Source organism: Ascaphus truei, chromosome 1, assembly GCF_040206685.1.
Source record: "Ascaphus truei isolate aAscTru1 chromosome 1, aAscTru1.hap1, whole genome shotgun sequence".
In the NCBI taxonomy this organism is placed as follows: domain Eukaryota; kingdom Metazoa; phylum Chordata; class Amphibia; order Anura; family Ascaphidae; genus Ascaphus; species Ascaphus truei.
In genome coordinates this window covers 327,369,596-327,380,668 of record NC_134483.1, presented here as the reverse complement: position 1 = coordinate 327,380,668, position 11,073 = coordinate 327,369,596, and the positions used below count along the sequence as shown (strand labels likewise).

At 39.6% G+C, this 11,073-nt stretch overlaps 1 long non-coding RNA gene across 2 annotated transcripts; it reads right to left on the bottom strand.

Annotated features, from left to right (window-relative positions):
* Positions 1–3,217: 3,217 nt before the first annotated feature.
* On the bottom strand, positions 3,218–10,863 carry LOC142498337 (uncharacterized). Of its 2 annotated transcripts, XR_012802429.1 has the most exons (4): positions 8,522–10,863; positions 5,968–6,082; positions 3,695–3,855; positions 3,218–3,518 (listed from the first exon to the last, which is right to left on the bottom strand). It is a non-coding gene; the product is annotated as an uncharacterized LOC142498337 (long non-coding RNA). The 2 variants fall into 2 exon arrangements; XR_012802428.1 differs by lacking the exon at positions 8,522–10,863 and having other exon boundaries at positions 5,968–7,954.
* Positions 10,864–11,073: the final 210 nt, after the last annotated feature.

The window sequence follows — 11,073 nt, the reverse complement described above, 5'->3', positions numbered from 1 at the left end:
GGTGGGTGAATGGGGTATTCGCCCCAACGATGGTTGGGGAGGGCTTGCGGGGGGGGGGGGGGGTAGCGGGAGGGCTTAACCCCTTCATGACCGTAGCGGTATTAACTGCTACGGTCATGAAGGGGTTAAGTGCACCCGCAACCCCCCCCCCCCTCCCGCAAGTCCTAAACTCACACCAAGGGCCAAATACCCCCCTCACTAATCCCCACTACACACAATAAAGCGGGCACGGTGGGTTAACCCCTTCATTGCCTTAGCGGCTATCCGCTATGGTAATGACGCAGCATTTTCCGTATTTTTAATAATTTTGATCAGGAGCAGGGGGGGGGGGGGGGGCTCCCTGAGCATTAATTTCTGGCTCAGGGAGCCCCCTGCTCACTGTACAATATTATTAAATCTCTCTCTGCTGCAAACACATCTCGCCCCCAGTACAGTATGTGCAGTAATTTACTGAACATGTACTGTAGAATAAATGCATAGTTTTATTTATTCGGGTTTATTACACAGTATACTGTTCGGCTGGAAAACATCAGCATACTGTACAGCACAATATTACTGTATCCATCGAAATCCCCCCATTAGCCGTTTTCTTTTCTTTTCTGAGGAAAAACAAAATGAAAAGTTTTAATGTACAGTAATGGTCAGCCCCCTAAAGAAGTACCCAGCCAGCCCCACCAAAATAATAGTACTCACCATACTGTATTACTGAATTTCCCATTCAGCTTGCGCCGGCGCCGGCCCACTTCCAGTCCAGCTTTCATCATCACCCACGTCGATAGTTTGCAGAGGGACTAGCCCACCTGTAGTCAGCGGGAAATCGCTTAGGTACATGCAAGCTTCATCAAAACTGGCTGCGAAATCCATCTCAGAGTTGTCACCGATGGAGATGGCATCATGATAAGCTGGTGCTGCTGCTGGTTCTGGTTCTGGCGCATTGCTTGGCAGGGACTGTCGCTTCTTATTTCGTTTTAACACGACCCTTCGCCTTTTGCCGCCTCCATTATCATAGATACGGGAAAAACCCGGTGCCACACACCAATACCCTCCAACAAATTGGGGCTCAATACGGTGAAAACAGGGGTCACTACATAACCTTTTCCTTATTGCGCGCTTCCACAAATGAGGAGTTGGCGAAAATCTGTAAAAGTCATAATTTTCGATAAAATACTGATAAATTTGAACAACTGTTGCCATCTTATCCTCTGTTGCATTAATAGCGGCCCATATCAAATAAGCATAACTTCTGTCAGGTTTTTGGAAAGCGGGCTCCACTTGAACACTCATGTCTCTGTAGAATAGTGTAAGCGAAAATGATCTTTGTCTTTATTTAATACAGTACTGTATGTAAAGCCTAAATTGATACATTTTTTGCAACTCTTCCTTCAGTCTCAAGGACAAGTTACAATACTGTAGCATACTGTACTGGGATAAAGTATCTTTTTTGGTATAGTAAACGAAACAACTTGCAAAGTCCACACATTACTTAAGTCATGAGTTTATGCCATCTGGTGGACAAACGAAACATTGCCGCCTAGTAAATTCTTCTGGTTATCATGAGTTTATGCCATCTGGTGGACAAACAAAACATTGCCGCCTACTAAATTCTTCTGTTATCATTTAACAGATCAGATCCCCCGTCAGCCAGGCATGAACCGTGGCTGGGAAGGCAAACGCAACGCAGCATGCAAGAGGTGAGCAGCGGCGGATTCAAAGTATCTGCCAGGTACAAATCGGGCATTTGCTCGAATAAAGTGTGTCGGTGCAGTATACATATAATATATATATATATATATATATATATATATATATATATATATATTAGTCATAATGTATGTTTCAACTATAAACAGGCCAATACTGCCTAATCAAGTCTTGCATGGAAGATTGTGCATTCAAAGGCGAACATAAGTAATTTGCACAAACACATTTCGTTATGTTTTATTAAAGCTCTTTTTTCGCTTCATGTAGTATAATGAGAGCATAAATAGGAACATGTACCATATGGTATTTAATTGTGTTCATATGTAGCTCACTTCATATTTTTATTTAGCTCATGTACCGGTGTGTGAAAACAGCTGCAATTAATATGTAATCACAGCATAGAGGTGAACAGAGGGGGTGGGGTCGGGCACAGAGCCAGATCACAGGGTCATGGTAGGGTCAAGTCTTGTGGGACGGCTTACAGGTGGTAGAACCAAATAAAAGGTCATGGTGGTGTCACGTCTTGGTGGAGGGACTACAGTTGTTACAAGCTGACAAGGTGAACAGAAGTTAATCACATTCATTTGAAATGGTAATTATCTGAATACTTTCACCCACCAGGCCACTATATATGAAAACGTACGTTACTCATTCGTTCACTCATATCTTCTTTTTACCTTATAGATACGCCACCTTATCACAACAGTACCATCTGTGAGCAACACACTGCATGTGTTGATGAGTGTCAGCCACATTGAGCGCTACACCTGCTTCTCTTAAATGTTCACACAGATCACAAAAAACATTCTTTCACATTTCTAAAATTAGGTACTGAATTATAAGCAGAGTCAACGTTGCTGTCATGGTAGTGATGTACATTATTATTGTTAGATTACTACACAACATATGCAGTGTATGTACAACAGAACACTTAATTTTACAATGCATTCCTGCATGAACATTGTATGTTGTATGGTGTTTAAAATAAATGTGCCAATTAGGTTGACATGTACATTTATGTTAAGATGGATAATGTACAGGTTGGCAGAACCATATCATTGTCATTTCGTTATGTCATGCTGATATTTAGCCATAAATACTCCCACTACAAAAACTTCATGTTAATTATGTACACATGTTAATAAAATTCTGATGTTATTCTTCTATATAGTTGCTCCTGCAGCTCTTGTGACACCTGACACTGAACATGTCTCATCACCTGTCTCATAAAGGTCATCATCAAGCATGGAAGGTGAGTCTATGAGGTGTAGCACATCTAATGTGTACATTTGTAGAATTTAATTTGCCATGCAAAATAAATGCCTTTCACATGTAATGAAATTCACATCAGTTATTGTCACAGAAGATGTAGTGTTTCCTGACAACATGTATTGTGTGTGTTGTAAACTATCAGCTAGGAGTTGTGAGGTTACAATAACCTTTCATTCATTCTTCTTTCACACTGAGTCGAAACATCATTGTTACTTCAAGCATCATCTTTTAATTGGACACAAATTAAAAATTATGGAAACATGTTGTGTTCCACTATGAGAACAACTATCATTATAATGAAAAACAAGTGAAATTTCCATGGCAGTTCATAATGTCTTTCTTTATTTGTAGAACCAGATGTTGCTACTCAAGGACCAATTCACTCAAGTGACCATGAAGATGTTGACACTCCTGGATTAACACAGCATTCAAGTCCTCCTGCTCGTGACACCTACTCAGCTATTGCAGCTTCTGAAGAACAAATCTTGGGTGAAGAAAATCGTCGCCATTCAGAAATGATGTCAGTGCTTGAAAGGATGATATCACTGAATGAAAGGATGCATGAAAGGTCAATATCACAAATGTCACAAATTCATAAAGTCATCATCCAAGTTCCTAAAGAAATCCAAAATGTAAACAGGACATTACAAGCACTAGTTCTCAATGTAAGCCAAGCAAATCAGTTGCGAATGACAGCAAGAGAACAACAATTCCACTTTACCCCATCTGAGGATGGATCTTTACATGCTGCTACTTTTTCTCCTGAGTCATCAGTTCTTCATTCCCCAGTTCTGGATGATACCGGTACAGTAGGTGCAAGTTCTGTGCAGGTCCCTGTCAACATCCAACCGCTTACATCTGTTCAAAATCAGGAACTGACACCTACAAATGAGACACGAAAAAGAAAGTTAGGGCAACAATTACTACTAACCAGCTTTTGGAAAAAGATTAAAACACCAAAACAAGAAACTGATCCACCATCACTCTTGCAATGTTTATCAACTGCTTCACAACTGCCACAGCCCACACCCAGTGCCCCTGAAGTGCAACAGCCCACACCCAGTACCACTGAAGTACCACAGCCCACACCCAGTGCCCCTGAAGTGCAATAGCCCACACCCAGTGCCACTGAAGTACCACAGCCCACACCCAGTGTCCCTGAAGTGCAAAAGCCCACACCAAGTGCCACTGAAGTACCACAGCCCACACTTAGTGCCACTGAAGTGCCACAGCCCACAACCAGTGCCACTGAAGTGCCACAGCCCACACCCAGTGCCCCTGAAGTGCAACAGCCCACACCCAGTGCCACAGAACTGCCACAGGTCAGTACAAGTCGTACAGTTAAGGCCAGAGTAATTGGCAGAGGGAAAAGGCAAACACAACAGCCAACAAGCAGGCCTGTGACTCGCTCTCAAAAGGATAAACAAAAATAAATAATCACATTCACTTAATTTGTTGGTGTCCTGGTGGTGTTTACTGCAGAATATTTCATGCATAGTGTATGTATGATCATGTACAGATGCTTGATAACATTCAATATACACATATATTTATTTATGTATAAAATATTTTACCAGGAAGTAATACATTGAGAGTTACCTCTCGTTTTTAAGTATGTCCTGGGCACAGAGTAAAACAAATGATACATGGTTACAAGTAGTTACATAAATGAACAGGGTATACATTATATACAAGACATTGCGTGCACAGTTAAAGAAAATATATATTATGAGCGTATGAAACAGTTACAGACCAGGTTGAAATGTGAGACAGCCTTAGATTTGAAAGAACTTAAACTGGTGGTGGATGTGAGAGTCTCTGGTAGGTTGTTCCAGTTTTGGGGTGCACGGAAGGAGAAGGAGGAACGTCCGGATACTCTGTTGAGCCTTGGGACCATGAATAGTCTTTTGGAGTCTGATCTCAGGTGATAAGTGCTGGTAATAGTTAATTATATCTAGATAAATATATATGTTGATATATTTATATATATCTAATTATAGATATATTTATTTATATATATATATATATATATATCTATGTATATATCAACAGAGACTAACAGAGAGAGTCAAAGAGAGAGAGAAACAGAGAGAGAAAGAGAGAGAAACAGAGAGAGAGAAAAGCAGAAAAAGATACAAAGAGAGAGATGTGTGTGTGTGTGTGTGCTTAATTTTAGCTAAGTGTAAGCAGAAATCTGTTCATCCTAGCACTGTAGAAGATTTCACACACATAGTTATTCTAATTAAAATAGTCAACTTGTTTTGCACAAGTTGATTGACTAAACCGAAAGTAAAGTTTCGATTCATGTGAAAAGACTGTATCTTAGACAAAGAATTTCAGCCAATTATTGTAACAAATTTCTTGTGGGAGAAAACCTAGGCGTATAACAGTTAGGTTGTATTATAACCTTGGAACAAACCGCGAAGATAACATGTAACTATTCACACATTCAGCAGACATCTGTATGTGTTCAACTTAAGACAGTGTACACTTGGAGAGAAGAAATGGCAGAAGCTTCCACATTGCACAGCCATCCACGTAAATCATACAAATTTATGATTTATGAAGCAATCGAATCAACGGCAGAGAAAAGGGCAACGGTGGGTCAAATCTATGACTTGATCCAAAAGAAATATCCATACTACCAAGAACCAGACAGACAAAGAAATTTTAAAACTTCTGTACGTTTCACTTTATCCGCAAATGAATGTTTTGAGCGTGTCCATGATTGGCTAGATCAACGATATGGATGCTGGCATGTTGCGCCATCATTTAAACTTACCATGGAACATGGAACATATCTTCTGTTAAATAGCATATTTTTGCCTAATACCAGTTACATTGAAGCCGCACCGACTGTCGCATCTGCTGATATACCTGCACCCTCCATTCATCAAGACCAGATGCAAGATGGACATAACTACTATGATATGTATCAAAACTTATATGGGCAATACCAATGTGGATGTGAAAACAACCAACAACTGTACGTACCTCCGGACGTCTTGTTTGAAGAAGCCACTGCAGATCCATATGACCGCCTCATGGAGATGTGTGTGATTCAGGATTCAACCGTTGCCTCAACCATGGATGATACTGTTGTGACTTCCTGGAGCGAACAGTTGCAACCAAATCAGTTTTGACTTCTACACTCAAATTATATATGTGTACATTAATAATATACACCATTTGTTAGCCAAATGAGTGGATATAGGTTAACATTGCAGACAGCCTTACATGTAGCGTGCACAAAGACATTATTTCCTATAACAATATACTACATGACGAACCATTAGTACACATTGGTGACGGAGTCCTAAATCATAGATTCTTATCGCTTTTAAAGTATAATTTCAACATGTTACACTAACTGTAACACACACACACACCTCATTGTTTAGCATTCTACATATAAAAACAAAGTGTTGCCCACATATGACGTGGGAACCTGGTCATGTCCCAAGGCGTCCTTAAAAAGGTTACCGATGCAAGCCCCACCCCCAACCGACGTGCGCTCGTAAAACAGTATTGGCTGTGCCCATACCTTATTGTTACGGTCAGTGCAGTGTTTCATGCGCGCGCCTCGGTGGGGCGATGCGTGCACAGCGCTGGAGGCCAATGTTCATTCAGTGGGAGGGGTGTTTGCGTGCATTTCACGGTGCCTTAACCTGACGTCACACGTATTTTGTTCGCTCATTGGCTGATTGTCCGTTTTGGCCGTGGGCACACGTTCGTTTACAAAGTTTAGATATGTACGTGTGTAGAAGTGAATTTGTTTCGCTTCCATATCATAACTTTCAGCCATGATATGCGTACTGCTAGCAGCACCATGGAGGGACATGTATTGAACGCACAGCGTACACATAGTTTAGCGCATGCGCTAAGACTTAGTCCACACATTCGTGACGTGCGCGCGCAACAGACGTTGTGCGCGCACATTATTATGTATACAGGCACCGGAACAAACATCTCAGTAGTAATGTCAGCAACGCCATTAGAATAATGAGATATTTCTGTAACTTTAGTTTTATCCTTGCAGTTTAAACATATACGTAACTTATGCGTGAATAGCCACAATCATATAGAGATGTGTTAAGCGTTTTCATGCTGAAACATAGATAAATGTGCCATCCTGTGTTTGCTGTATTTCACAGATGTCGAGGATGAATACATGGGACCAATGTATGATTTCAGATGGGCCAATCGTTATATTAGATGATGGTGACGACTAGCGAACAACTATTATAATAAATATGTAACGATGCTTTCAATGATTGGTGCGCAGATTAACAATCACTACATAATGTTATCCTATTGTGCAAATATTTACTATGCACTTAATTATCATAATGATGTTGCTAAGCACTGAAGTTAGAACTTATAGTGATATTTTTTTCTTTTCTACTAACATTATATATATTGCCATGTGATATATGCAACCAACATTATCACTCAGCAAACACATTAATCTACTATATATTATAATCTCACGTGTGACTTGACAAAGAATGTAAATGCTACATAACAACTCGTCGACATTGTATCTGTACGTACACAATAACAATAGTGAGGTGATAGAAACTGTTTAGTCATGTGAATGTTATATTATCACCTAAGTTGTAGTGGTAACCTAACATGCATGAGCTAATGAATGTTAGGTAAAGATCATTAAACCATGAACTTTTGTGTGTACATTTAATTCACACGAGTAACTATAGTTTAGTGTTATTAGTAAACGTTCAACACATACATAGCTAAGTGAGGCCGATGATAAAAGCAACATTATTATGTTGGTTTATATTATTTCTGGTAGAAATACATGCATCACACCAAAACTACAACACACACACAGTAGGTTGCTGAAAAGTGTGCGTATGTAAATGTATACTTCATTTATGATCATATGTTGACAGTAGTTATAAAGGATCATGATCATTTTGAATAAGTAAAGTGAATGAAATAAAATTTTTAATAACTACATTGTCATTGTGTTGAATGATTTAGGAAAAGTTGAGAATTCCAAAAACTATACTTTGGAATGGTGTTAACATTTTGACAAATGTTAGATGAACGTCAAATCAACACACAAATTTGACTTATACATACACATGTGACAATGTAGTAATGAACATGAAGATGAAGTGAGAGAAGAACTAATCACATACATTGCAATGTTAATGATGTTTAACACATTAGGGTCTTATCATACAAACATGCATTGAGTGTAAACATCGCTCATGTGCATGAATAGATGTTCTCCTCCCATAATCACTAGCTGAGCAGGGTTTATCCCCTTCTCTCCCCCCACCCCTATATTCCATGAATGGATGTTGTTACGTTGCCAAAATTACATGTTATGTAATGTACGTAATGATAAGGAAACACACTGCACAATAACAACCAAGTGTAGATAAACGCACGGACACAATACAGAAACGACATGTTTCTATTGTCACATCTTTTTCATTACGTTCTGTTTATACATCCTGTAACTATACCTGTATCGAGGTTTGCACATCTTATGACAGATGTGAATTGAAATACATACCAGGAGCAGTAATTGGAGTGATATACCTTGAAAAAGAAAACATGAATGAATATAAATCATTGTCATGACATGTTCATTAAGGTAAGCAACACACAGAAGTGACAATTTTGTATGTGATACGAAACAAAATCTATCATACGTCAAATATGATCTTAAATACACAAAAGTGTACACATCATTGTGACACACATGTCACACTCCAAAAGAAACATATGTAACCATACTGCACTAGCTATTGACTATCGACATAGTAGGTTTATTGTGTATGCATAACCAAAAAGAGCATGTACATAAAATATAGATTATTTCTTCACGTACACACAAAACCTTTTATTGGTAAGAAGTATAATACAACCTGTTGATGAATGACATACCGGTGCCACATGCAATTGTCCACAAAGCAGAGAAGAGAAAGGTGTGCGAACCATATTCATCTGTTTCCTAAGTGAATGGTATTTGTACAAATGTATTTATCATTACAATGAATTAATACATCTATGTAGTTCTATGAACATATATGTATTTGCTTACATGAAAAATAGGTGTTTATGACATTCCGACGTGTCTCAACACCACCAGCTGTTTGCTCAGTGTCAGCTGGTAAATTTAAGGGATGCTCCTCCTCCAAGCCCTGACGTATGTCGGTTTGTACATTATTGCGGAGTGCCAAATTGTGCAAAATGCAACATGCAATGACAATATCTGACACTTTAGCAGGCTTATATTGCAATGCCCCCCCTGTTCTATCTAAACACCGAAATCGTGTTTTCAGAAGCCCAAATGTCCTCTCTATGACGGATCGGGTAGATATATGGGCAACATTGTACCTCTCCTCTGCTTCACATTGAGAGTTTGCCACAGGGGTCAACAGCCACGGCCTAATTCCGTATCCTGAGTCACCTATAATCCATCGTGCCAAAAAATGATACCATTTGTGTTAACATTATTACATTGAACAGTTCATATAAAAACTTGAGTTGTTTGTTAACACATCATAATATGTACTCACCCACCAGCCAACCAGGTCCAAAATAGCCTTCTTCGAAAGCATGGAAGACTGATGAGTTTCTCAGGATAGAGGAATCGTGACTGGAACCAGGGAATTTGGCTACCACATGCATAATCTTCATCGTGGCATCGCATACCACCTGTACATTCAGGGAATGGTAGTGCTTACAGTTGCGGTAAGCATGCTCACTCTGACTAGGCGGGATCAAAGCAACATGGGTGCAATCCCATCACACATGGTATCCCAGCTATGATATAAAAGCCATTCCTCACTTCCAGCCATTCTGTGTGCTCTGTAGGAAAATGAATATAATTCCTAGCGCGTCTATTCAGTGCACATAGAAACTGGGTAAAGGCCCGCGAGAATGTAGATTGCGAGACCCCGCCCACTATGCCCACAGTTGTCTGGAATGACACGGAAGCAAGATAATGTAATGAGCACAGCATTTTAACAAGCCCAGGGACTGCACGACCTCTGGCTGTCACAAAATCTAAATCTCCCTGTATCTCTTCATAAAGAGCTAAGATTGCTGCTGAACGCAAACGATAGCGACTTACAATCTCCTCCTCACTCATCCCATCTAACATGGTTCTCTCCCTGTACAAACGAGGCACAACTTCTCTCCTCTCATCTCCTTGCCCTCTCCCTCGACCTCTCCTGTCTGCGTGCCTGTCACTGTCCCTGTCCCTTCCTTGGCCTGTGACATCCTCTCCATCAGCAAGCCTCTCGTCCCATAGAATCTTCCTCCGTCTCAAACATTCGCATCATTTTCAGGTCTGTAGCTGTGAATGCGCAGGTAATTGCCCTCCTTTAAATACCTATGTGATGATGTCAGGTGACTTGCTGAAGTGCAAGGTGTTACATTAACATATCCAAGTTGTTCACTCCCAACGTGTATCCAGTACCAATTAAAAGGATTATTTATGTGTGTTCACCAGGCAATCATGATATTTGAGAATGATGTAACGTTAACCTTTGTACAACCATTTATTGGCAAGTATTTCTGGAATGTGTAATCCATGTACCACTTCTGAACGCAACACTCAGTCATCTAATTAGGATACAACCATGAAATTGACGTTGAGAAACTACGTTGCAACATGTGTAATTTGGCATGTTATTGTCACCTGTTCACATGAACTAATTGTAAAGTGCATATGCATAATGTAATGCCATCAGGATACTTGCTATTGATTCAGTTTCAATCGTGTAAAAATGAGTAACTATTATAGATGTGTGTATAACTTAGCATGAAGTTATTCTAATGCATGGTGTACAATGTAAACATGCAATGTTATTGAGTGTCCAATTGTGGACGTCATCAAAAGAGGGAGGTCACAAATTACATGAAAACAAACAGCTACATTTACATTTGATCATGCGTTACACATTCAAAGCATTCTGTAATGTATACCAACATTACTATACGCTGGATCGGTTAGATGTGTGAAATGTGTTACATCATATAATAAATTGAAGCACACTTAAGTAACATGTTTCATATTATGTGACCTGTTCCTTTAAGAGTTGAGTATAGGATTTC